Raw genomic sequence first — 26,616 nt, forward strand, 5'->3', positions numbered from 1 at the left:
CCATGGACCAAGCTGGCCTGCCACCTGTTTTTGTAAATAGAGTTTTATTTGAGCACACCCATGCCCATTCATTTATATATCGACTATGGCTACTTTTGCCCTAAAACAGCAGAGTGAATAGCTACAATAGAAGCAATATGTCTCAAAAAACCTTACCTAGCCCTTTATAGAAAAAGTTTGCTGGCTAGGCACAGTGGCTCATGCCTGTAATCCCAGCACTTTGGGAGGCCAAGGCGGGTGGATCACTTGAAGTTAGGAGTTTGAGACCAGCCAAGACAACATGGTAAAAAATTTAGCTGGGTATGATGGCATGCACCTGTAGTCCCAGCTACTTGGGAAGCTGAGGTGAAGACTCACTTGAACTCAGAAGGTAGAGGTTGCAGTGTACCAAGACTGCATCACTGCACTCCAGCCTGGGCGAAAGAGTGAAACTCTGTCTCAGAAAAAAAGAAAAAGTTTGCTGACCTCTGCTCTATACTGCAAGATCTTGGATGGAATCTATAATATTAACGAGATTAAGTAGGGTACCTGGGACACAGATGTGTGTTAAACTGCCCCAAAACCAAACATAAAGGCCCTTTTTAAGGGTTTAACAATTACTACATGGTGAAGTTATAAATTTCTATTAAATTCCTTATAAGATTGGTCTTAACTCTAGTTTCCTATTTCTCAAGATAATTAAAAAAATAAGTTTACTAAGCATTTATTTATACCAGAAGCTGTCCATACATTATTTCATTTTAAATAAAATTTAATTTCAATTTCCTTTTTCATTCTCACTAAACCCATCCGCAGATGAGGAAAGAGAAATTTTAAAAAAGTAATTTTAAACAGGTAACTCATATAAGTTGACACAATCAGGAGGAGCCACAGTTTGAATGTAGGTCTGCATGCTTAAAAAGCTCATGCCCAGCCAGGCATGGTGGCTCACGCCTGTAATCCTAGCAATTTGGTAGGCCAATGCAGGCGGATCACCTGAGGTCAGGAGTTCAAGATCAGCCTCGCCAACATGGTGAAATCCCATCTCTACTAAAAACACAAAAGTTAGCCAGGCATAGTGATGCCTGCTTGTAATCCCAGCTACCCGGGAGACTGAGGCAGGAGAATCACTGGAACCTCAGAGGCAGGACTGCAGGACCGAGATCATGCCACTGTATTCCAGCCTGGGTGACAGAGACAAAACAAAACAAAACAAAATCCCATGTCCTTTCCATTACATTTCTCAAACTCTTCACTTAATCACCACTAACAGCAGAGGACAATGGGTAGTCAAAGTAGAGGTCTGGGAAATATAACCCTAAAAATCAAAATTCCTTTGAAATATTTTGTGAAAGCAAAAGGTACAAACCAACAATCACCACTACAACAATAAAAACAAAACAACTTCATATATGTCTGGAATGGCTGACTAGGTTCTTTTAGAACAACCAAGTACAATCAGAAAAACTGAACAAAATGTAAAAAATTATAAATATACATTTGAAGACATTGGTAAGATATCAAGGCAGTAAGAATTAGTAGGGCCAAAATCTGCAAGAAGAAAGGAGAGAGGAAGCCCAGACATTTGGCACAGCTCTATCCTCAAGACCATGACTGATTCTAAAAGAGAAAACAATAAGGGCAATAAAGCTAAGCAAAAATTAATGTCCAAAGTCTGCTTAGGAGAAGAGGTCCTGAGAAGCACCTATGCTCTTATCAAGGACTCTGAAAGGCTACAATCTGGGAATAAGAACAAAACAAAAATAGACCAATCTTTACAAGGGCTCAAGTCTACGTTGGAGTCATCTCAGACACTGACTGGATGATCCACCCCAGCCTAATTGCAAAAATATTCTCCTGGAGAAACATAAAATCATGAAGAACCTGAAATTATCACAACATTGTTTTTTTTTTTGGGTATACAACATGGACAAAATTTTGATACACAATGTCCAAAACAACCAGACATCAAGATGAAAATTATGGCTAAACACAAAAAAGTAGACAATAGAAACAGAGTCAAAAGACTCAAGATTTTCATATCATTAGCTCTGAAATAACTATTCTTAATAAAGTCAAGAAATTAAATGGCAAGATTAAGAAAGTAGGCATAGAACAGTCACAGCTGAAGAAAAAAATTAATAACCTAAAAAGCTAGGTCAGAAAAAAATATGCAGAATGAAGTATGGAAAAACAAATGGATTGAAAAAGAATTGAGAAAAAAAAAGAATAAAGTGAAAGGGTCTAATGTTAAATGTTAACTGGAACTTTTGAGGGAAGAGACGTATAACTTGGGAGAAGTGGTATTTAAAGAAATAATGACTGAATATTTTCCAAACTCACATTTAAATGTGAGGGTACCAACCCTCACATTAAAAAAAAAAAAAACTACAAAACCCAATAAAGATTACAAAGAAAAAGAAAACATTACCTAAGTACATCAGTCAAACTACTGAAAACCAAGGACAGAGAAAAAAACTTAAAAGGTGTAATAAGATTGACAGCTGACATTTTAGCAGAAACAACAGAATCAAGACTGCAGTGAACTATTTTTAAAGTGCTAAAAGAACAGAACTACCAACCTAGCATTCTGTATCCAGCAAAAATGTCCTTCAAAAATGAGCCTTAAAAACACGTTCAGAAAAACAAAACCTAAGTGAATTTATCACTAAAAGGTCTACTCTAATACTTCAGGCAGAAAGAAAAGAATTTCACATAAAAATTCAGAGATGTAGGAAGGGAGAGAGAGTCATAAAAAGGGTATGTATGTATGTAAGTAAATCCAAATAAATATTGGCTATATAAAACCTTTTTTGAAAGTCTCACAAGATATTAGTATTATTACCATTAAAACAAATTACAAAACTGGCATCAAAAAGTGTGAGGAGGATCCACAGAGTTTAAGAGCTCTAAAGTCATTTCACTGTCCAGGAGCTGTTAAAAAAAAAAATACTACTTAACAATAGCCTTTAAAAGACCAAGGATGTACGACATAATCTCTAAACAAACAAACAGCAAAAGAATATAATTCAAACAGAAAAAAATGAAATGGGAAAATACGCCAAATCAAGGCAATATAAAAAAATATATAAATGAGACAAATAGAAAATAGATAGTAAGGTGGTTGATTTAAAACCAAACACATCAATGATTATATTAAAAGCAAACAGACTAAAAGCTCCAATTAAAAGATAAAGATTGCCAGTCAGACTCGAGAAAAATAAACCCATCTACATGCAGCTTACAAGACACACATATTAAATATATTTATAAAGTTGAAAGCAAAATAATAGAAAGATATACCATACAAACAGTAATAAAAGGAAAGCTTATTGATACCACACAAAAAAACTAGTAGTTACATGGCTTGTTCTCTGTGACATTCATTAAGCTCTACATTTATGATTTTACATACTTTTCCGTATTAACATTTATTTCAGTAAAAATTATATACAAAAACCCCTCCATGTGTCTTTTTTATTCCATTAAGTACATACTTAATATATTCATATTTGATACAAAAATATTCCAAAATCTACAAGTAAAATTGACATGCCATGAAAACACACCATGCTTATGCTGCATTACGTATCTTATATTTCAGGCTCTCTCCTGAATTGTAATTCCAGTTTGGGAAGAACAACCCTAAGAGGAAGAGGAGAGGTGAAGGAACAGCACAGTATAAGCAAAGTTGCTCAGTATCTTGAGATGTAAATTAACCATCTGAAACTATAAGGTATTTGTTTATACCTTTTGCTCTATCTTAACTGCACCTTCAAGTTCAGAAAGGTAGACCTTCATGGATGATGAGTACATAGCCCCACTCAACAATCCCTCCTCCACCCCCAATCAAATTTCCCACAGGAAAAGCAGAAACAAGTTTGCCATGTCTTTCTGCTGTTTTCTCTGATGAGGGGGTCTCAAATTCTCCCTCCCTACTGCCCTGTTTCCCTCATTCAGAGTGGCCATTAGTGAAATCTTTATGTGCAAAAGATACAATAAAACATATCCCTCCTGTCTCAAGTGATTGTTTTGAAATTCTAAATATCTCGATTGTTTGAGGCCCAGTTCATTTAGACCTTGCTCTAACCAGAAATCTTGGTTTGAAATTTCATTCAAACAGCCAGAGAACTGATTATTCAAATATCTGTTTGATATTATACAAGTCCTTCCTTTAGCAGTATACATGATCAAGACAATCTACAATAGAGGTATGTGATGTGAAAGTACCATGAATCGAAAACATGAAGCTAAGAGAAGTAAATGAAAAGTGTTACCACTCTTAATTTATTATGAAGAAAGACTAGCAGAATACAATTGAAGCAGTGAACCTGGAGGAAGACTTCCAAGGTAACATTAGCAGATTCTGAGGTGTCACTCTCTACATCCTCTGATTCTCTCACTAATACTTTGCCTTACAGCACACTGATCTTGATTTTCCATTGTTTTTGTCCTAGCTGTGATTTTTGCCTTAATGCCATATATAGCCACTTCACAATCTCAGAAAGGAACAAGGACAATCATATTTTCACTGCTGCAGAGTCTACCGCTCCTGGCACTGGAGAAGAAAGCAGTAGTCCCAATGCCATTCAGTACCACTTAGGCAGAAAGCACTGTGATTAAGAAGAGGAAGGACTGCAGGACCAGAGAAAATCTCTATTTCTATCACATAGTGGATATCGGAAGTTAAAGAAGTGCTAATCCAGCTCTATCAACTATGAATATTAACATGCTACTCAATCATTTTCCAAGGACATGTTGAGCTTCAGAACAAGCCTACTTCTCTAGCACAAAAAAGTTACTATTTGTGGAAAGCTAGTGAAGTACTTATAGACAGAGTTTTTCTTAGTTGAAGAGGCACTTTTTAAGCAAGGCATAAGGCATCTACCCTGGAGTGAGTGGAGGGAAAATTGACTTCTTGGTGTTACATAATTTGTTTTTAACTTTAAAATGTTTTGTGATGGTGTCTGATGCCTGTCATACTCTTACTCTTCTCCCCCAGAGTATCAGCACACTCAGAATGTGTTGGCTCCTCTTGTGTTGTGTTTACCACATTCCCTTCCAATTTTAAGAACTCCTGCCTTATGACTAAAAAATGGTAAACTACCTTTTGTTTTTCCTTCTCCTGGGATAAAATAGCCATCTCATGGGGGTAGAATGCTCCCCAAAGCTGACTCGGATTTTTGGCAAAAATCATGTCCACAAGAGTGTTGAGGTAGACTAGCCTGGAAAAAAGACATAGCTGAACCACACTGCACATTATGAGGGCTTAAATACATATTTCTTTGAATTGGGTGGGGGAAGTTCTTTATGCCAAGTGCTTCCAAACGTGATGTGTAATCAGAGTCACTTGAGGATACTTTAAAAGTACAGATTTCCAGGCTTGACAACTGAGGTTTCAGATAAAAAAGAACTGCTGGGACAACTAAAATTTATATTTTAATTTTATTTTTAAAAGGACAGCTTTGTGTTATTCATTGTTAAAAAAGCATTTAGAAGGAAGAAATCATCACAAGTCCTACTACCCAGAAACAACAATCATTAATATTTTGTGATTATCATTACAAGTTTATATCTAGGAATAACAAAAATAGGAGAGCTAATTACAGTTAACATTTGAGCCCTGTACTAAGAGCATCTGTAAACTATAAAGTATGGACTAGTATTCCCATTTACAGATGAATTCAGACACAGAGAGATTAGCAAACTTTGCCAGAGTCACACTAGCAATCTGAATGAAGAATTCAGACTCTCAACCACTTTGCTATTATTTCTTAGTCCATTTTCTGGTATTTATAACAGAACAACTGAAACTGGGTAATTTATAAAGAGAAAGAATTTATTTCTTACAGTTACTGAGGCTAGGAAGTCTAAGGCCAAAGGGGGCACATCTGATAAGAGCCTTCTTGCTGTTGGGGACTCTTTTCTGAAGAGTCTTGAGGTGGCACGGAGCATCACATGGCATGAAGGGTACTCATGCTAACATGTTAGCTGAGCTTTGTTTCTCTTCCCTTTATAAAGCCAACAGTTCCCTTCCCATGATAACCCATTAAGTTATTAACCTATTAATGGATTAAACCATTCATGAGGGCAGAGGTCTGTCTCATAAACCAATCACTTCCTTAAAGGCCCTACCTATTAATATTGCCAAACTGGAAATTAAATTTCAACATGAGTTTTACAGAAGACAAATATTCAAACCATAGCACTACAGTTTTACAGAATGGGAATTATATTAGTCATCTCGTTTTTAAAGATTTAACATATTAGATTTATTTGAATTTATAGGAAATAAAGGAAAGGAAATGAATCTAAAAAATCTGAATGTCACCTAGACATTTGTAATATGACCCCCATCCTCTAAAGGATCCCTCTAAAACTAAAGTTTACAAAGAAACAGAAAGGAGCGGGAGGGCTCTTATTAGTTAAATAAGCTCAATTTCAGGCATTATCTATTGACTTCTTGCTGTGAAATGTGGAAATCAGCATGAATACACACACGTACAAATATATATACACATATACATACACACAGTCCCTCTGCCACAACCAATTTTTGTTAACTGTATTTGGTAAAAATGTACATAGTTTATATGAATTATGAACTGTAATTCCATGACTGCTTAATCCTGGATCTACATTAAACTAGATTCCATGCTCACCAAGAGTCATAGCTCCTCTAAATTTGAGTTTTTCATTAATATCATGTTTTTGTCAGCTGGGTTTCAGCAAGTATTTTTTTTAATGGTGCTAATCGGTGCTATATCTGAAATTCTTGCAGGCTTCAGAATCTCTGCTATTATACAAACTTCCTTCTCCCTAAGAACTTTGTAAATATTACTTCATGGTCTTCTTACCTGGGGGCCAGAGAATTCTGAGGATAGAGCCTTTATCCTCTTCTCTTATGCATGGTTTTCAGCTACTCCACCAGTTCAAGAATATTCTTTCACCAAGATTTTAATGCCTTTTACCATGAGCGCATGTCTTCCCCCTTTCAGGCTTTCAGGAAGTCAATGTAATTCACAATAAAGTCCCTGAAATTCTAGTTTTTTTTTTTTTTTTTTTTTTTTTTTTCCTTTAACACTTTATACCACATTTTGCAAAGGTGACAATCAGGTATTTCTAATTTTGCTCTGGATTATGATATTCATTTACTGCATTTACATATTCAAAATATATTCCCTCTTCTAACCATATTAAAATAATTTTTGATACATCTTTATATTTTCCCAAAAGATTTTCCTTATGAAAGTGACATAAATCTATGGTCACACACCTTACATTTACAAATATAGTACATGGGCCGGGCGCGGTGGCTCAAGCCTGTAATCCCAGCACTTTGGGAGGCCGAGACGGGCGGATCACGAGGTCAGGAGATCGAGACCATCCTGGCTAACACGGCGAAACCCCGTCTCTACTAAAAATACAAAAAATTAGCCGGGCGAGGTGGCGGGCGCCTGTGGTCCCAGCTACTTCAGGAGGCTGAGGCGGGAGAATGGCGTGAACCCGCGAGGCGGAGGTTGCAGTGAGCTGAGATCCGGCCACTGCACTCCAGCCTGGCAGACAGGGCAAGACTCCGTCTCAAAAAAAAAAAAAAACAAATATAGTACATGTGAGGTACCACGTTAGGAATTTTTATGTTTTTTCTGATCCTCACAGCAACCTGAAAACTCGACAGCAGTATCCCCTTCATATTACAGATGAAGAAACTGAGTATGAGAAAGGTTAATTAAATTGACCCAAACCAGCCAACCAACATGGTACTGGAATTTTCACCCTCATTTCATTTAAAGTTCACTAGTTTTTCCACTACACCACTCTCTCACCTATAGCTGTCTATTAACTTTCCATATCCTTTCCCTTTCTCTCTAAAATTATCTTTAAATGGAATACTTAAAAGGTTATGTCATCAGTAGATCCAACAAGAAACCACTTTTGCTCTATTTATAAATCTTGAGGTGAAAATAAGATATTGAAAAGTCCACGGGCTCTAAGAATGGACTGGGAGGGTTTTAATGTTTGCTGAGAGATTGGAACTGGTTTCAGACTAAATGTTCATGCCTCTGCTCTTTAATCTTGCCATTAAAAAACTCAAATGTTTCTCTATATAAATTCTTAAACACAAAAGGCAAACACACTGCTAAAGACTTAATCCATACAGTGTTTTCAATATACTTTTCCATAAACAAAAACAAATTTATTAAGTAGAATTTTACTTGCAATAAACCCTCTATAGTTTTCTTCTAATTTTAGGGAATCTTTATTAATTGTGTTTCTTCCAATTCCTGGTTATAAGCAGAGGTAAGCTGCCAAGCTGAGATCTAAGTTTTAAAGCTCAAAAATTATTTACAAATATAGAGCACTATGCTACATACTGGGAAAAGCAAAAAGCAAGTACCTTTCCCTGCTTTCCTGGAGTTTAGTCTTGCTAATGATACAAGGAAGTAAAAACAGCAAAGAAACAGTTCGGAAACAATAGAGCAGCACAGCGAAAGCAGTGCTAAGAGGAAAACTTATAGCACTAACTGTTTACATTAAAACAGAGAGAAACAAATTGATTAAGCTTCTACCTCAAGACTCAACAAAAACAGCAAAATAAACCCAAAGCAAGAAGGAATTAAATAATCAAGAGCAGAAATTAATAAAATTTAAAATAGACATTATTTTAAGTGAACTAACACAGGAACAGAGAACCTTATTAGTTTTCACTTATAAGTGGTAACTAAACACAGAGTACATATGGACACAAAGAAGGGAATAACAGACACCAGAAACTACCTGAGACTGAAGGGAGGAAAGAGGGTGAGGACTGAAAAACTATCTACTGGGGACTATGCTTAAATACATCAAACCCCCATGACACACAATTTATCTCTGTAACAAACCTGTATATGTACCCCTGAACGTAAAATAAAAGTTAAAAAAAAAAAATTAAACAAAGAGCTGGTTCTACTACTACCCTTCTCAGAAATACAGAAACAAAAATACTTAAAAGTATGAATTAGCATGTTAAGTACTAACAGTTAATGAAGCATTAATATTTAACAAAGTATTAGTAAACAGAATTCAGCATTATATAAAAAGAATTATGAACAAGTAGAGTTTATTCTGAGTATGTAAGAATGGTTCAATATTTTAAAATCAACACGATTCATCCTATTAACCAACTAAAAAGGAAAATCACACAAATGAAAAGATGCTGAAAAAATACTTGACAAAATCCAATGCTCATGACAAATAATTCTCAGAAAAACAAACAAGGAATTTCTTTAACTTGATAAAGAACATGTATCAAAAACTAACAGCTAATGCTACACTTAATGGTAAAAGACTGAATGTTTTCACGTTAAGATCATGAACAAGGAAAGGATGTCCACTCTCATCACTCTTATTCAATATAGTACTGGAAATTCTAGCCAGTATAATAAAGGAAAAAAATAAAGAGAATGAAAAGGCATATAGATTGTAATGGAAAAAATGAAATCATCACTATTTGCAGATTTGTAGATAACGTGACTGTCTGTGAAGAAAATCTCAAGGATTTTGTGAAAAGAAAAATGCTAGAAAGAGTAAATTTAGCAAGGTTACAGGATATAGAATACACTTGCCAAAATAAATTGTATTTCTATATACTAATAATGAACACAAGGATACTAAAGTAATACAATGCCATTTACAACTGCTCAAAAAAACCATGAATTATGTGTAAAGCTAAAAGAACACATACACGACTTGTATGATAAAAGCTAAATAATGCTGATGAAGAAAATCAAATAAGATCTGAATAAATGAGGATTCATACTGCATTCATGGAATTAAAAATTCAACTTAGTAAGGAGGTCAGTTCTCCCCAAATTGACATGCATGCTTAATGCAATTTCTACCGAAGTTCTAGCAGGATTTTTTTGTAGAGACAGACAAGATTATTCTAAAATTTGTAGGTTAAGGCAAAAGAACTAGAATAGCTACAATTTTGAAAAATGAGAAAAAGCGGAGGAATAAGTCACCTGAGTTCAAGACATCATATGGCTATAGAAATCAAGACCTTATATAGTTCTAGTGGATAGACACATGGATCAATGGAGCAGAAGAGAAAACGCAGAAACAGACCCACATACATATGCTCAACTGATTTTTGACAAAGGTACAAAAGCAAGTGATGGAGCAAAGACAGCCTTTTCAACAAATGATGGTGGACATTCCTAGGCAAAAAATAAACCTAGACCAAAGTCTCACACCTGAGACAAAAATTAACTCAAAATGATCATAAACTTAAATGTTAAAACATGCAAGTATGAAACTTTTAAGAAAAACAAAACCTTTGGTATTTAGAGCTAGGAAAAGAGCCCTTCTTAGACTTAGAACCAAAAGCACAATTTATACATGGGAAAAAGTGATATTAAACTTTACCAAACTTAAATATCTTGCTCTGTGAAAGACCCTACTAACAGAATGGACAAACTACAGACTGGAAGAAAATATTTGCAAAGTACATGTCTTAGATAATTTTCAGCTGCTGTAATAGAATACCACAAACATGGTAATTTATGGAGAACAGAAGTTTATTTGGCTCACAGTTTTGGAGGCTGGGAAGTCCAAGAGCATGGCACTGGCACCTGGTAAGGGTCATCCCATGGTGGAAGGCATCACATGGCAAGGAAGTGTTCACAAGACAGAGAGAAAAACAGGGCCAAACATCCTTCCTATCAAGAGCCTACCCCTGTGATAATGGCATTAATCCATTCATGAGGGCAGAGCCTTAACGACCTAATTACCTATTAAAGGTCCTACCTCTTAATACTGTTACAAAGACAATTAAATTTCAACATGAGTTTTGGAGGGAATATTCAAACCATAGCAACACATATCTGAAAAAGAATTCACTTCTGAAGTATATAAAGAACTCTTGCCCAGGCACCCAGTGGCTCACGCCTGTAATCTCAGCACTCTGGGAGCCTGAGTAGGGTAGATCACGAGGTCAGGAGTTCAAGACCAGCCTAACCAACGTGGTAAAACCCCATGTCTACTTAAAAACACACACAAAAAATTAGCCAGGCGTGGTGGCGCTTGCCTATAATCCCAGCTACTCAGGAGGCTAAAGCAGTAGAATCACTTGAACCTGGAAGGCAAGGGTTGCAGTGAGCGGAGATCGCACCACTGCACTCCAGCCTGGGCGAGAGTGAGAGACTCCGTCTCAAAAAAACAAAAAACAAAACTCCCAAAAGCAAAAAACCAAGAACAAACAAGAAAAAACAATGCAATAAAAAATGGGCAAAAGACATTTCACCAAAGATTTGTAGATGACAAGTAAGAGCATGAAGACATTCAACATCATTCATTATTAGGAAAATGCAAACTAAAACTACAAGATTCTTCTACACACCTATAAAGATGGCTAAAATTTAAAAAACAGTGACACCACCAAATGTTGGTCAGGATGTAGAGAAACTGAATTACTATACATTGCCAGTTGGACTATAAAACAGTGTCAAGCTACTATGGATCAAAGATAACTATGCAGAGAAAAATATGTTCTAAACCATTAAACAAACCCAATTTGTTAACTTAGACACAATTTATCTTGACAAAATGGGGAATATACCAAACAAATCTGAATGATTAGCCCCCAGTCTGGTAAAGTTTCCCACCCCCACATCTCCTGGAGTCTTTTTACAAAATCACAGAAAAGATCAAGACAAATCTCTACTTGCACTTGTCCCAGGTCCCAGATCTCCTATTTACCTCTCTCAGGCAGTTAAATGTCTAGACAGTGACTATCAACCAGCAGCAGCATAAAACTCCAGCTAAACTTTAAAGGGAATGATCCAAATGATGTATAGAACAATTGTCTGTAGGTGGAAAGAAGTAAAAAAGATTTCCATCCATGCATTTCTTAAGATTAGCTAGAACTGATTCTATTTAAAAAACAAATAGAAATGTATCGACCCTACATAAAAATCTTGCAGTGGAAAACAAAAAAGGAACACAGGATACAAAACAGAGGTGAAAGACACAGTTCTGAATATTTATTCCATATAAAATAAGGAAGTCATAAACTATACAGAACTGTTTTGTACACATTTAGGAATTCAAGAGATTAAAGAAATTATAGAGAAGTTGACAGATATGAAAGACAGGCAATGGAGAGCCAACAGAGAGATAACTTATATTGAAAAAAAGAATAGAATAGGAAAAAAGTCTAAGACATAATAAAAGAAAATGCACTGAAATGAAGGCCATATATCTGAATATTTAAAGGCCTCTTATATGAACCAGAAAAATGCAATATATACACAGATCAGTATTTAAAAACATCCTGACCTTTATTCTTAAACTCTTTAAGTATCCAGGAAAAAAAGCAAGCAAGGCAAAGGAAAAGTATTAGGCAGAACTACAAAGGAAAAACAGGCAGCTTTCTCCTCTGTATCATTATATGGCAAAAGAAATGCTATAAAAACTGAAGTTTTTGAATGGAAAAACATATGCTCACAGTCTCAGATAATTAGCAAGTTGTCATTCAAGAATCAAAATAATAGGAAGACATTTTCAAATATGTATGGACTCAGGACCCATATACCCTTGATATACTACCTAAAGATATAACTCAGCAAGGAATCTAAATTGAAGAAACGAAATGAAATGAAACACCAGCCCGGGCAACACGGTGAAACCCTGTTTCTACCAAAAATAAAAAAAATTAGCCAGGTGTGGCAGTGCCCGCCTGTGGTCCCAGCTGCTTGGTAGGCTAAGGTGGCAGGACTGCTGGAGTCTGGGAGGTGGAGGTTGCTGTGAGATCAAGCCACTGCACTCCAACCTGGGTGACAAAGTGACACCTGGTCTCAAAAACAAAAAACAAAACCCATAAAACTCACAAATGGAGAAATCATACAATGAAAGGCTTGGCAAAAGACATGCAATCTCTTCCGATATAAAACTACATCTGTGTGTGGCCAGGCACTGTGGTTCACACCTATGATTCTAGCACTTTGGGAGGCTGAAGTGGGGAAATCACTTGAGGTCAGGAGTTCCAAACTAGACTGGCCAACATGGACAAACCCCATTTCTACTAAAAATATTTTTAAAAATTAGCTGGGCGTGATGGCAGGTGCCTGTGATCCCAGCTACTGGGGAGGCTGAGGCAGGAGAATTGCTTGAACCTGGGAGGCAGAGGTTGCAGTGAGCCAAGATCGTACCACTGTACTCCAGCCTGGGTAACAGAGCAAGACTCCATCTCCAAAAAAAGAAAAACCTGTGTGTGGTAATTATGCAACAGAGCAGAAATGTTATTATCCCAGAAAGAAAAACTTCATAATATGATACTAATTTATGTTATAGTTAGGCAAAAATGGCATTATGTTGCCAACTGAAATGAAGTGGGGGATAGGAGAGAATGTGCTTGTAAGAAGTATGTGTTCCAATTTCATCACGTAAGTAACTCAGTTGTCTCGCATATCTGTCATACAGATTCAATTATAATAAAAAATTTGGCATATTTACTTTATTCTTTCTTCAAATGATTACAGTATTTTAATGCAAATCTTAGACATAAAGTCATCTCATTTCTACATACTTCTGTAAACCTCTCTGAAAATATCAACGTTTTCTTAAAAGCTACAATGCCATTACTAAATGCCTAACAAATTAGCAATAATTATTTGGAATCATCTAACCCAGAGTCTGTAATCAAATTTCCCCAACTGTCTTCTGTAATCAAACTGTCTCAATTAGCACACACAACTTTTCGCAGTTGGTTCGTTCAAATCAGAATTCAAATAGTATTCATGTTCACAGATAAAATGAAAAAATAACACTTTGTATAATAGCTATTAAACATAAAAACCTCAATGAAACACACATTTCTATTTAAAAGAAAGCTAATTATCAAACCTGGCTCAATATACACAACCTAATAGACAACCACAGAAAAAATAAAACATGTTGTCAAAGAGCCAGACTTCAAAAGGTCCAGACTTTCCTGAAGTCTCTCAATCTTCCAAAAAACAATTTTTGGACTACATAAATCATTCCAGAAAATTAAGAAGCAGAAATTAACCAATTCCTCTTTAATATAAAAGTTTGATGACATTATCTAACAGAACCCAAAGAACAGAATAGAAAACTTCAGTCTGATTTCACTCCAAACTGTTACATTATTAAAGAGAATGCTGTGCAATTAGTAGTAGTTATCATAAGTTGGGTCTTTTGGCAGTAAGCTCTAAGATGATACACTTGTGTCAAAGTGATTTATTAGAAAGTATTCTGTGCAAAAACTTGTAGGGAAATAGGACAGGAAAGGGAAGGAAGCTAAGCAAGGGTAAGACACCAAGGAAGGTCCCATAGAGGGTAATTTTAGCTCAGTCCCTCAGGGTAGCTCTGGTGTTAATGTAGATCACACCTCAGAGTTTACTCATACCACTAGTCATTGGTTAAGGGCTGTCCTCAGGAAGCAAAATTTCCAGACACTTCCACAGCAGGTACATTGGCAAAACAGGCTCTGGCATGGTGAGACTGGCCTTGCAACAAGCCTTAGGAGGTAGATGTTGAGACTCAGCACACACTAGGAGTCTGAGAGCAGGAAGGAAACACAGGCCTATGGAGAGAGCACTGGCATCATCTGCTACAGTAATTTTAGGATATGGAAACCTAAAAACCACTTTGTTTGGATTTGCATTACGGAACTCCTAAGAGGTTGAGCAACATATCACTCCAGTTGGATCATCCTACAGTTAAAAACCACTGGTGATTAGTCCCAACAACTTGTACAGATATTTCAATTAGTTTTTTATTAGCTAGTCTAAATTATCAACACCAGTTAAGAATCACCAGACATTTTAAGGTATGGCTTTGATAAGAAAGAAAAAGACAAACACAGTCACATTTAAATCAACTTGGTAGAGATTATGCAATGAGATGAAAACTTAAACAAAATACCACCATTAATATCTTGAGAGAAAAGATGCCATGCCATTGTATTCATGAAGAACACAATATCAGTTTTAAATATCAGAAGACAAAAGACTCCTAAAAATTAAAATATAAGAAAATTGAAAACCTCAAATAGAACAGCTGTAAATCAGATAAAGAAATCTACCTGAAAGTAAGCAATGTTAAAAGACAAGAAAGAGGTGATAGAAAATAAGAAAAGAAATTGTGAAAATGAATAATCACTTTAGAGGTCCAGATAAAAGAGAAGAGGAAATCATTAACTCACTATTTCAAAGACATTTACATTTTCACACTGAAAGGATCCAATGATACCCAGCACAGTAAATAAAAACAGACCCATAAAGACATATCATGAAATCTCAGAACGGGTGGGTCAAAGAAGCCATCCTGCAAACTTTGAGAGAGGAACAAAAGGTCACATACAAGAGACCAGAAAATAAGTGGTTCTGGACTTTTGCACAATATTGAAAACTAAAAAGCAGCAGAGAAACTCCTTTGAAATTCTGAGGAAAAATAATTTTCAACCTGTAATTTTATACCCAAACTATCCAACAAGTGTGAGGGAAGAATAAAGATACTTTTGGGCTAGGCACCGTGGCTCATGCCTGTAATCCTAGCACTTTGGGAGGCCAAGGCAGGCGGATCACAAGGTCAAGAGATCCAGACCATCCTAGCCAACATGGTGAAACCCTGTCTCTACTAAAAATAAAAAAATTAGCTGGGTGTGGTGGTGCATGCCTGTAGTCCCAGCTACTGGGGAGGGTGAGGCAGAAGAATCGTTTGAACCCAGGAGGTGCAGGTTGCAGTGAGCCGAGATCTCACCAGTGCACTCCAGCCTGGTGACAGAGCGAGACTCCATCTCAAAAAAAAAAAAAAAAAAAAAGAGAATAAAGATACTTTAAAGACATGACAGATTTTGTTTAGATCAATGCTCAGCATATATCATATTTTAAAGCACCAGTAGGACACTGATGTAGAAATGTTGAGCAAGCCATTGGAGATACAGGTCTGGAGCCTGGGAGAAGTTTCAGAATTGGTCACCTGTATATTTGAATTACCAATTAAAAAGAACAGTCAAATCTAAAATATAATATAGCAAATAAAAACAAGTAACACTGAGTAATTATTCATTGCAAAGGATATTCTTCTAAGTGCTTTAAATTAATTTACCATAACTTTCCACAACCCTACGCTGGCTAACAGAGTTGTGTAAATTCCTATCAATTTTAATTGCTTGCTATATGGCCTGCTTCTATAAAAAAATTCAAAAGACAAGATTCTCTTTAGCACACTCCCCTCTTTTTACTCAGCCACTCAACTCTTAATCTAAGAAAATCTTAATAAAAAATAAAAAGCATTCATGAGCAGTGCCTGTACATAATAAGCTTCCAAGTATGTGCTAAATGAAAAGATTTAATACCTCAATCAGAATCAATACAAGGTAAAATTATGTAAATTAAGATATACCAAGTAGATTATACAACTGCTAAATTTTTGAAGATTACGTTTTATGAAAACATAAGTGAACACAAATATTTTATATACAATAAATTTATATACAATTTTATACAAAATTTTATAGACAATGTTATTCCAATTATGTACTTAAAAAAAGTGATACTAAAAAAAGACTAGAAGAAAATTAACCAAAATATTTAAAATGCTTCTAATATTTCAATTGGATAAGGGCCAACTAAGATTATTTTTCTAAATTGAGTTTAATGAATATGTATTTCTTGAGCAGCACTCAAAAATTAATCTTAGGATCCCTTTAAACTCTTAGTGAGGACCTCCAAATAGTTTTTATTTATGTAGGTTTTATCTATTGATCAGATTTTTATTAGAAATTGAAACTGAAAAACTTTTAAGGCTTTATTTTTTTCAGAGTAGTTTTAGATTCACAACAAAACTGAGAGGAAGGAGAACAGAGATTTCCCAATACTCTCTGCCTCAACACATGCCTAGCTTCCTGTATCAACATTCCTCACCAGAGCGTACATTTGTTACAACTGATAAAGCTACACTGACACATCACCCAAAGTCTACAGTTCAAATTAGGGTTCACTTTCGGTGGTGGTGTACCTTCTATGGGTTTGGACAAATGTACAATGACACATATCTCTCATTACAGTATCTTAGAATATTTTCATTCTCCTAAAAGCCTATGTGTAAACTATTCAAAATAGTAATGTTAAACCCTCTACCTGTTAACACAAATAATGTATTTTATGAAAAATAACGATTTCCTTTTAAAATGAGAAAAGTGGCACTACTTTAAATGTCTACAAATCTTAGTAACTGGCTTAATAGAAAACAGCTGGATCTTGAATTCCATATCTCCTTCTGCATTTAATTTGTTGCAATGTCATATACCATGTAGCTTCTTAAAAACGTGACTGTACATTTGTGACAGAATGAAAGAGAAATGCAAATAACATCTTGATATCAGTCTAGTTTTGACTTTATGGACCTCCTGAAAAGATCTGAGAGATCTCAGTTTCCCCAGACCATACTTTGAGAATTGATGCATTATTTTGATCAAAATTTTCTTCCTCCAAAAATATTGAAAGGTGGCTGGTAGCCTGCTGGATTATGAAATAAACAGGATGGAGGCCTGAGAGTTCTCTGATTTCTGGGTGACTAGAACTCAAACAGGAACATGCTATATTCAATCTTCATTTTCTGTACAATGAAAGACAATGTTTAAAGCAGGGAAGCAAAGCTTTCAGTGCTCTTTCCACTTGATTCAGGTTCAATTCTCTTTAAGTATAGCCAGGTTTGGAAATCCCAGTCTGAGTGTTAGCTACTAAGGAGTATCCACAAAAGGAAACCTGTATGGTATTCTTTTCCTTCCTCCCTCACTTCATTTTGATATCATCAAGTAGTATAACACTAACTTTGGGTATCATAGAAAACATTGAGGATGCACAAAATATTTGTGTACTCATAGAAGAGTAACACAAAGTCATTCTTACAGTTTGATCTTTGAACCTAAAATTGGTGGGAACATTCTTTAGAAACAGAAACACAGGGCCGGCATGGTGGCTCACGCCTGTAATCCCAGCTCTTTGGGAGGCTGAGGCTGGCGGCGGATCACGAGGGTCAGGAGATGGAGACCATCCTGGTTAACACGGTGAAACCCTATCTCTGCTAAAAAAAAAAAAAAATACAAAAAATTAGCCGGGTGTGGTGGCGGGTGCCTGTAGTCCCAGCTACTCAGGAGGCTGAGGCAGGAGAATGGCATGAACCCAGGAGGTGGAGCTTGCAGTGAGCGGAGATCGCGCCACTGCACTCCAGCCCGGGCAACAGAGCAAGACTCTGTCTCAAAAAAAAAAAAAAAAAAATAGAAACACGGTTTGAGATTTACACCAATTTGATTTTAAACCCAATTACAAGGTTTTATGTAATCTTTGGAAGGTGCTACCAAATGAGTACCTTTCCAAGTGTTAAATATTGTACTAGGAGCCAAAGACACAGTCACTAGCACATCTACTGTTTCAGTGTAAACTCTCAGAAGGCAAAATAAAGCAAAATAGACTATCTTACCTCTCAGAGTTGCTATGATTCTTTTTATGAGGCACTAGTGCAACACACAATAACTAGCTTGTAATAAGGGGGCAAAGCAGCTCACCTTATTCATTCCTCACCCCCAAACCTAGTATCTCTACGTTGCTCTATTTTAATCACTCTGATGACACTTTTCTCCTTCCATTATTTGATAATTTTTCATTGGGCCAATAACTTTTACTACTCTCTGCCAACAACCCCGTAGTCTTCACCTAACAGTCTTGTTTTAAAAATATAATACTTTACAATGCCATAAAATTAAATCCAACTGCTTAACTTGGCACACAGGGTCTAGCTCTAGTTCACCTTTCTGCCATTTTATTTCTGACATTCCCTATCCCTAAGCCTACACTGAGCCTTTCTCCAAGCCTTCCATGGCCTTTTATATAGATGACTTTGACCATTTTAATCTTTATGACTGGAGTGCCTGGCCTGATTTTGTCTACTCCATAGACCTGTAACTAACTTTTAAAGGTTATCTTAGTTTCAGCATTTTCCACTGCTCCCATTCCCTAACTCCATGGTCAAACTATAATACTATCCCATCAACTTTGTCATGATTCCTTCATTTACACCTTTATGTATACTCATCAGTAAAGCTCCCCCAAAACGGCAGCTATGGGTTCATGTATCTTTCTCTCGCCAGTACCTAAGATACTGCTCAGCTTGCAAAAGCCATCTAGTTTTTTGGAGCAGGGAGGGGAGAGCTACAGTTGAAATGATTTTTCTAAATTGGTATCTATGCTGCCTGATTTAGTTAAGAAAACTGTTTCTGGGCCAGGCATAGTGGCTCATGCCTGAAATCCCAGAATTTTAGGAGGCTCACTTGAGCTCAGGACAAGACTGCAATGAACTACGATTGTACCACTGCACTCCAGCCTGGGCAACAGAGTGAGACTCTGCTTCCTTAAATAAATACATAAAAACAAAAGAACTGCTTCTGTTGTATTTCAAATCATGCCTACACCTCTAAATTTTTCAATAGTTTTCTCAAAGCTTTTAAAGAAGTTTCTATCTTATCAAAACAAAGAGGAATAAAAATGAAATAATTATCAGTGAATAAAGCATGTGCCCACATAATCATTAAGACTTTAACCACTGCCAGGTGCAGGTGGCATGTGCCTGTAGTCTCAGCTACTTAGGAGGTTGAGGCAGGAGGATCCCTTGTGAATGACCACTACACTGCAGCCTGGGTGATGTAGCAAGACCATGTCTCTTTTAAAAAATGGTGGGGGGTAGGGGAATTCCCTCTCTCAGCTTTGGAGCACCGCCTGACCCCCGCCGCCGCCTGACCCCCGCCATCCCAGCTCCCCGGGTCTGTATGGGGGAGCTTCTTCCTTCTACCTTCTTTCTGGCCTATTAAACTCTCCGCTCCTTAAAACCACTCCATGTGTGTCCATGTCATTTTATCTAAAACAGTATAACCACCAAGAACCCTGGTGTTCCTCCACTCATCAGAGCTGTTATCATTTTGGTGCACTGGCCCGTAAAAGAAATTCATTCATCAGATTGGTGAGTATGCAGCGGATTTCAACTTTAAATCTGTTCTATAATCTCAATGCTCTCTTCCATCTACCCTGTCGCCAAACTTTCTCTTTTTATCCGCAGTCTCTTACCCTGTGTGTGTGTGTCTACTGTGCAGGAATCCTTACAGTTTAGGGAAAAAATGTCTGTTAGAAAAGATGGAGAATCACAGCAGGCAGTAACTCAATAACTCTCTCTCTCCAATTTCTCTGGTAGAAATCAAGCTCTAGGACTCTTCGGAGAAAGGAAGTTTCTGCTTTTAAGTTAGGAGTAAAATGTGTTCGACAGCCAGATTTTAGTCCTGATACTGTCCTATGAGTGCGAAAACGGCCATTCCGATTCCTACGTTTTTTTAAGGCATCTATTCTGTCCCAATTAACATAGTACTTAATTAGTAAGGGAAGTTTAAGTTTGGAAGTTAACCAGAACTATTTTAAGTGTAAATGCTTTAGCATGGGCCATAATAGCAGGCAGTCTATATAGCACACTGCCTCCATTAAAGGAGCCTTGTCCAAAGGCTACAGTCTCTCCAGATCGTTTTTTTTGGGGTGGATCCAGGCAAATCACACTGGTTCTAGGAAGTCAAAGGGAAATCACACAAGGCAGATAAGCTAAGGCTGCTTGGGTACGCGTGGTTAGCCCCATCACTTAGCTCATCCGGATCCACGGCTTGGAGGACCACGCCTACAACCATAGGGGAGCACATTTAAGAAAGTGCCAGAATCCAGAAACCGGGGAGGTAAGACATTCAGAGGATACTCCCTGTCTTCTCCTCCACTCTGGGTCATACAGAAAGGAAGGAGACTAAGAAAACGCTTTTATTCTCACTTCTTTTTCTAACTGGGTAATAAATTATCTCCAGCTTGCACCCCTCTGGAGTGCACTCTGAAACACTGGAACTTCCTTAACCTCAGAACTTGAAAGAAAGCAACTCATTTTCTTTTGCACAAGAGCATGGCATTTCTACTAAACCTCTGCAGGTGTTTTAAGATCAACTCAGATCTTTCAGCAACCATACTGGGCAAGCCCAGGGAAAATAGTTCCCCAAAATAAAAAAAAAAAAGTAACTTTCAGGGAAATCATCTGAGGGTCCCTTTTATTTGGGGGCACCTTCAAGTTCCCTGCTCATTGCAGGACTTTACACAAGTAAAAGGAGATTTAGACTGATTTTCTAACAACCCTAATAGGTATACAGAAGCTTTCCAAAATTTAACTCAGGTATTTAACCTCACACAGGAGGATGTTATGTTGCTGCTAAGTCAAGCCGTCACTGTAGCTAAAACAGGCAGCTGTGCAAGCAGAAGAGAATTCTGGAGATAAGCAATGTATCTCCTATAGTATGCCAAAAGGGAAAAGAAAAAAATAGGGAAGGCAAAGAAATAGAGGAAACACCATTCTCAATAGGAAGAGAGGCAATACTTCTTGAAAACCCTAACTGGAATTCCTTTCTAGTGTTTTTCCTTTTTTCACGGTTTAACATGGCTTCTGTCTCTTTCATAATGTTCTTCCAACCTGAAAAAAGTTAATTTTCCAAACCTTAAAACGCTTGGCTTAAAGTTAAGCTAGGGGGAAGGGAACCCAGAAGCCTGATATGCCAGCAAAAGTGTAAAAATGTCTTACCAACTGGACTTTTGGCTTTTCTCTCCCTGTGCAAACTGGCAAAAGGGATAATAAGGATCATCGTTTATATTCTCTGTAAATTTATAATTAATGAAGAAGTATTTGTGAGGTTGGTCTTATGCTATGAACAATGTGTGCTTTGCATGTCTTTCTGTATGGTTCTGTCAAAGAAAGGGTACCTTAGGTTAGGATGCAGGCCCAGGACTCCATAAGCCTGCTGTTCAAGCCAGCCCAGCAAAGCAGTCGGTGGCAAGCTTGGTTACAGCCTCCATCTCATTTCATGTCCTTGGGAACATGACCTGCAACCACGTGGCAATACTTTGTTTGAGTCTCCACCATTTTACAATGGTGGCTGTCTTCTTGTGCTAAGTCAGTTCCTGGGTGAGGGCCATAAAATCAGATAATCCAGTTAGTCAATCTGGATGGTACCAGCTGATCCATCAGGGGCAGAGTTTACAAAATATCTTAAGCCTGACCTTGAGAGCAGTTTAGGGAGGGTCAAAATCTTGTAGCCTCCAGCTGCATGGCTCCTGGGCCATCGTTTCTAATCTTGTGGTTAGTTTCCGGTCCGGTCCCCAGGCAAGAGGGAAGTATATCATGGGAAGCGGCTATTATCATCTTTGTTTTCGACTGTAGAATGTAAACTCGGCTCCTCCCAAAGTTTGTTTGGCCTACCCTGAGGGATGGGCAAGGACAGCTTGGGGGCTGGAAACAAAATGGAGTTGTTTGGGTTGGATCTCTTTCACTGTCTCAGTCACAATTTTGAAAATACTTTGTACACACTCAGTTGAGTCAAAACCTGATTAAGGCTTGCTGGTTTCACCGTGAGGTTACTTTCAAAAGTTCTAAAGCTGAAAATCTTAAATGCTTGGCATGGCTAAAGTCAAGTAACAGGGGATTTAAAAGGATTTCCTTAAAGAGTGCTCAGCTTAATTAAAAGTGGATATTCAAGTTATAGGTATATTTAAAAGGCTTTTCTCTTCTTGGATCTTGTTTTTCTGGAAAAAGGCTCTCCTCAGTCGACTGAATTATTTTTCTCCATTTTCTGTCTTACCACTCTTAATGCATGCATGAGAGGTCCTAAGATAACTTTTGGTAGCATGGAACTCCTTGGGGAAAATGAGATGCCACAGACCCCATTTTGGGGGAAAAAAACCCTTTTTTTCTCATGAAATCCCAGGAATTAAAAGGAGATGGATCCTGACTTGTTTTCCTAAGACCACCAGAGCGAGCACAAAAGAACCAGCGAGTAGGCAAAGGCCAGGAGCAAAACGGCAAGTTTATTTTTTGGTCACCTAGCTTCAGGGAAGGAGGTGGGTAGGGAGAAGTCTGTCCGCCTCCGGCAAAGGAGGCCAACAGAGTCGCCCGTGGAGCTCTCAGACGGAGTTCCGGCAGTCCCGACAGGAGTGGGGAAGCTGGGAAGTCCGCACGTGGTGTCCGTCCGGAGCAGCTTTTCTAGGAGTGGGAGGGCAATAGGCGGGGCACGGGCGTGTCAGGGGGCGTTCCGCAGGTGCAACCAAGTAAATCTTGGTCTCTTCGGATTGACGTCACCTGGCGCATGCCTGGTTGGTCTGCACCTTCCTGGGCGCCGGCTGCATTTTCGCGACACGGGAAAAGTTGGGGCGGGGGGATGAAGAACCCGGAAGTGCACCATCTTGCCTCCGTTCGTCCAAACAGATCCCTCTCAAAATCAAAGGCTCTATTCTGTTTTGCATTGTGTTATCTGTTGTGTTTTAAGTTTGGGGGGGTATCAAATTACTTCACATTATGAAAAGCTTTGGTGTGTAACAACTAGGTAGAAAATACACTGTAAGGGATGGCTAATAGTTATAAATTATAGTTATAAATTAGAAAAGTGTGCTCTTGGCCACCTGGAAGATAAGGAAACATCCTCACCCCGCAATGGGAGATGAGACTCCCATCAGGGATAGACTGATCACAAAATAAGCCAATTGGCTTTGGGTTGCTTTGCAATGAAATGCATGGTAGAAGCACTACAGTGTCTTCTCCCATTATATTTATATGTTCTTTTCATAAATTAAGCACTGAAATCAAAGCATAGCAAAAAGGTCTTAAGGCACAATCTGCCCTTTAGTAAAAAGGTTGTGAAAGGTGTGTAAAGATTTTTACTTCATGGTCAAATTGGTTAAAATTAGATGAAATAACCTATAAGGTTTCATTTAACCTAATTGGGGTTAACATCAACAAACTAATGCAAGTATAAAATTTGGCTTTAAACAAAATTTTCATCTCATAGTAAAGGCTAATGAAAGGTTTTTGCCTTTTAAGTCATCATTTTGGCAAAATAATTTATGCCAATCTGGAAATTGTCCTTACTGATGCCTGGCTTTCTGGATGGCTCAGAGGGCCCCTCAAACATTCAAAGAAAAGGTAGACAGGATTATTTGACACGTTTAGTCACATAGGATTGCCAAAATGATGTCCAATCTTCTTTACATTTTATTTCGGTAAATAATACTAATACATGTTCCAAAATCGTATGGGATTTCTAAAATTCTAACGCCCAAGTATATGCTATCAATCACAATTAAGGGTAAAGTTACTGTAAACCACGGAAATAAATAATCAGTCATGTTTTTAACCATAGCTATCCTGAAAAAAAATGTCATTTGCAGACAATTGTTGTCCTGCTTTGTTCCTTCTCAAAAGATGGTTTATAATCAAGCTATATTAAGGACATTAACAGGTGTTCTCAAATGCTGGTTTTTAATAGCTTTGAAGATTGTAACACTGAAATTGAGAAAGAAGGTATGGGACTTTTAAAGAACTGACATGTTCACAAATATCAAGCAAAACAAGAGTTAACTAAGTGGACTGCACTCAAAAAGTTTAAGCAACTTTTTACCTTTTGCTAGGAATATTGTTGATCCTTGTTTTGTTTTTCAGAGTCAAGGAAACTTATTTTAAACTATTTATGGCCTTTAATAATTGAGTAAGGTATACTACAATAACAAAATTTGGAGCAAGTGTGTAAGGTCCTCTGAGCTGGCTGCACCATGGTCAAGCCATCGTGACATTCCCCTGCCTTTGTGATAATGTACTTTGTGATATTCCCCGTCCTTATGAATGTACTTTGTTACTTTGTAACATCCTCCCCACCCTTGAAAATGTACTTTGTAACATCCATCCCTTGCCCACAAAAAACTGCTCATGACTCCAACACCTATCCCAAAGAACCAATGCTAATATAAGAACCAAAGCTAATCCCACCATCCTTCACTGCCTCCTTTCTCAGACTCAGCCCACTTGCACCCAAGTGAATAAACAGCCTTGCTGATCACACTAAGCCTGCTCAGGTAGTCTTTATACAGACATGAATAACAATGTTCATTTTTCCCCACCTGGTTCCTCTTATTAGGAGACTACCTGTAAGTACTCTTAACTTATGGCAATATAGTTGTTTGCATTAGTGCAATAAGAATCCATTTTTCTTTGTCAACAGGACACAGTCGGAAAAACTGGTTATTTTACCAAGGCTTTGACTGAAAGGGTGTGTTTCCCTTTAAGGAATCAAGCTTGACATGCAGAGCCAATAAAAGCCCCTGGGAGAACTGGCATCATACCTTGTCTACACAGTCCCAGCACAGGGCTCCTAACCTGTGGTCAGTGAAGAATGTCACTTTCTAACAGGTCTGGAAGCTCCAAGTTTCTTGGGACCTCAAGAAGAGAGGATCACCCAACTTACAGGTATTTGAGGATACAAACGCATGGCTGGGCTCGGTTTTAAAGGTCTTACCTAAGATGCCTTGTGGAACAGAGTTTCATCAAAGCCAATCCGAAAGACCTATGTAGAAAAACTATTCTTGCTAACACTTCATGCAAATAATCAGGCCAAGTATAAGAATAAAGTTCATTCACAATTAGTTTTTACCAAAAATGAGAACTGGAGAGAAAAACTGTGCCCCAAAGCTTATCATACATTTGTCATTAAATCCTAGTTTCATTAATTGTTTTTAAGCTTTTTGCCTATGTTTTAAACTAATCCTGCTTATTCCTGTGACTCAAGTGGTAATCTTCTGCAGCTCAGAAGAAAAAAAAAAGGGATGGGTAATGTAAAAATCCGTATCAATATACTAGTTCTGGGAAATTATCTTGCAAATTCTGCCAGGTAATGAAAGTAAGTAGGGTACCCATAACCCAGAGGTTTCTTTGCTTAGGAAAATAAAACTAAAGCTTCATAGACCACCAAAGGGAAATTACCTTGGCAAGTACAATTTCAGATGGAAATTATCTACTACACCACACTTGTGGGAACTGGTATACTCACTTTACTGTTTGCAATAGAAATACACACAGTAGCACCTTCTAACTGAAATACAGGACACAGTTTCCATTTCTGTTGTATTTTGCTTAATTATTATCCTTATAGCAGGAATAATAGTTACTGACAAGGAAGCATGAAAATTTTACTATCACTGAATCTGCTAGGACTTTTTATTGGGTTTAGGGATGATTACCACCTCTAATAAAGTAGAGAAAAATCTACAGGTACGTAAAGATCAAATCAAAATTATTGACAGGCTCAGGGAAAACACCATATTAAGCCCCATGTGGCTGCCTTCTTTAATAAATTCCAGTCCTCTTTATGGAATTAGTTAACTCCTTTATTAAGCCCTCTCTTTTTATATGTCTTGTATTGATATTTGGGTCCTGTATACTCAACACTGTAACTCAAATTGTTTCTTCTAACCTAGAAGCAATCAAACTGCAAATGGTGTTGCAAACTGAACCACACATGGACACGCCATTCTTCTGAGGTTCCTTAGATCAACCCCAGGAGGAGCCCAAGTTGCTATTCCCCATTTGATGCCCCTTTTCAGCAGGAAGTAGCCGAAGGAGTTGTTGCCCAAAACCCTCTAACAGCAGTTAGTACGGCATTCTCCACAGGGAGGAATGTTGTAGGAGTTATTAAAAAATTATTTTAGGCAGAGAGGAAAAGGGGTCCTTGGAAAGTTTTCA

The 26,616-nt window shown here is 37.5% G+C and overlaps 1 protein-coding gene across 5 annotated transcripts in view; it reads right to left on the minus strand.

The window, feature by feature from the left end:
- C1GALT1 (core 1 synthase, glycoprotein-N-acetylgalactosamine 3-beta-galactosyltransferase 1) overlaps positions 1-26,616 on the minus strand; it is an 85,772-nt gene that overhangs the window by 15,271 nt on the left and 43,885 nt on the right. The window lies entirely within an intron of this gene.

The sequence above is a fragment of the Piliocolobus tephrosceles genome, chromosome 8 (genome assembly GCF_002776525.5).
Source record: "Piliocolobus tephrosceles isolate RC106 chromosome 8, ASM277652v3, whole genome shotgun sequence".
NCBI lineage: Eukaryota > Metazoa > Chordata > Mammalia > Primates > Cercopithecidae > Piliocolobus > Piliocolobus tephrosceles.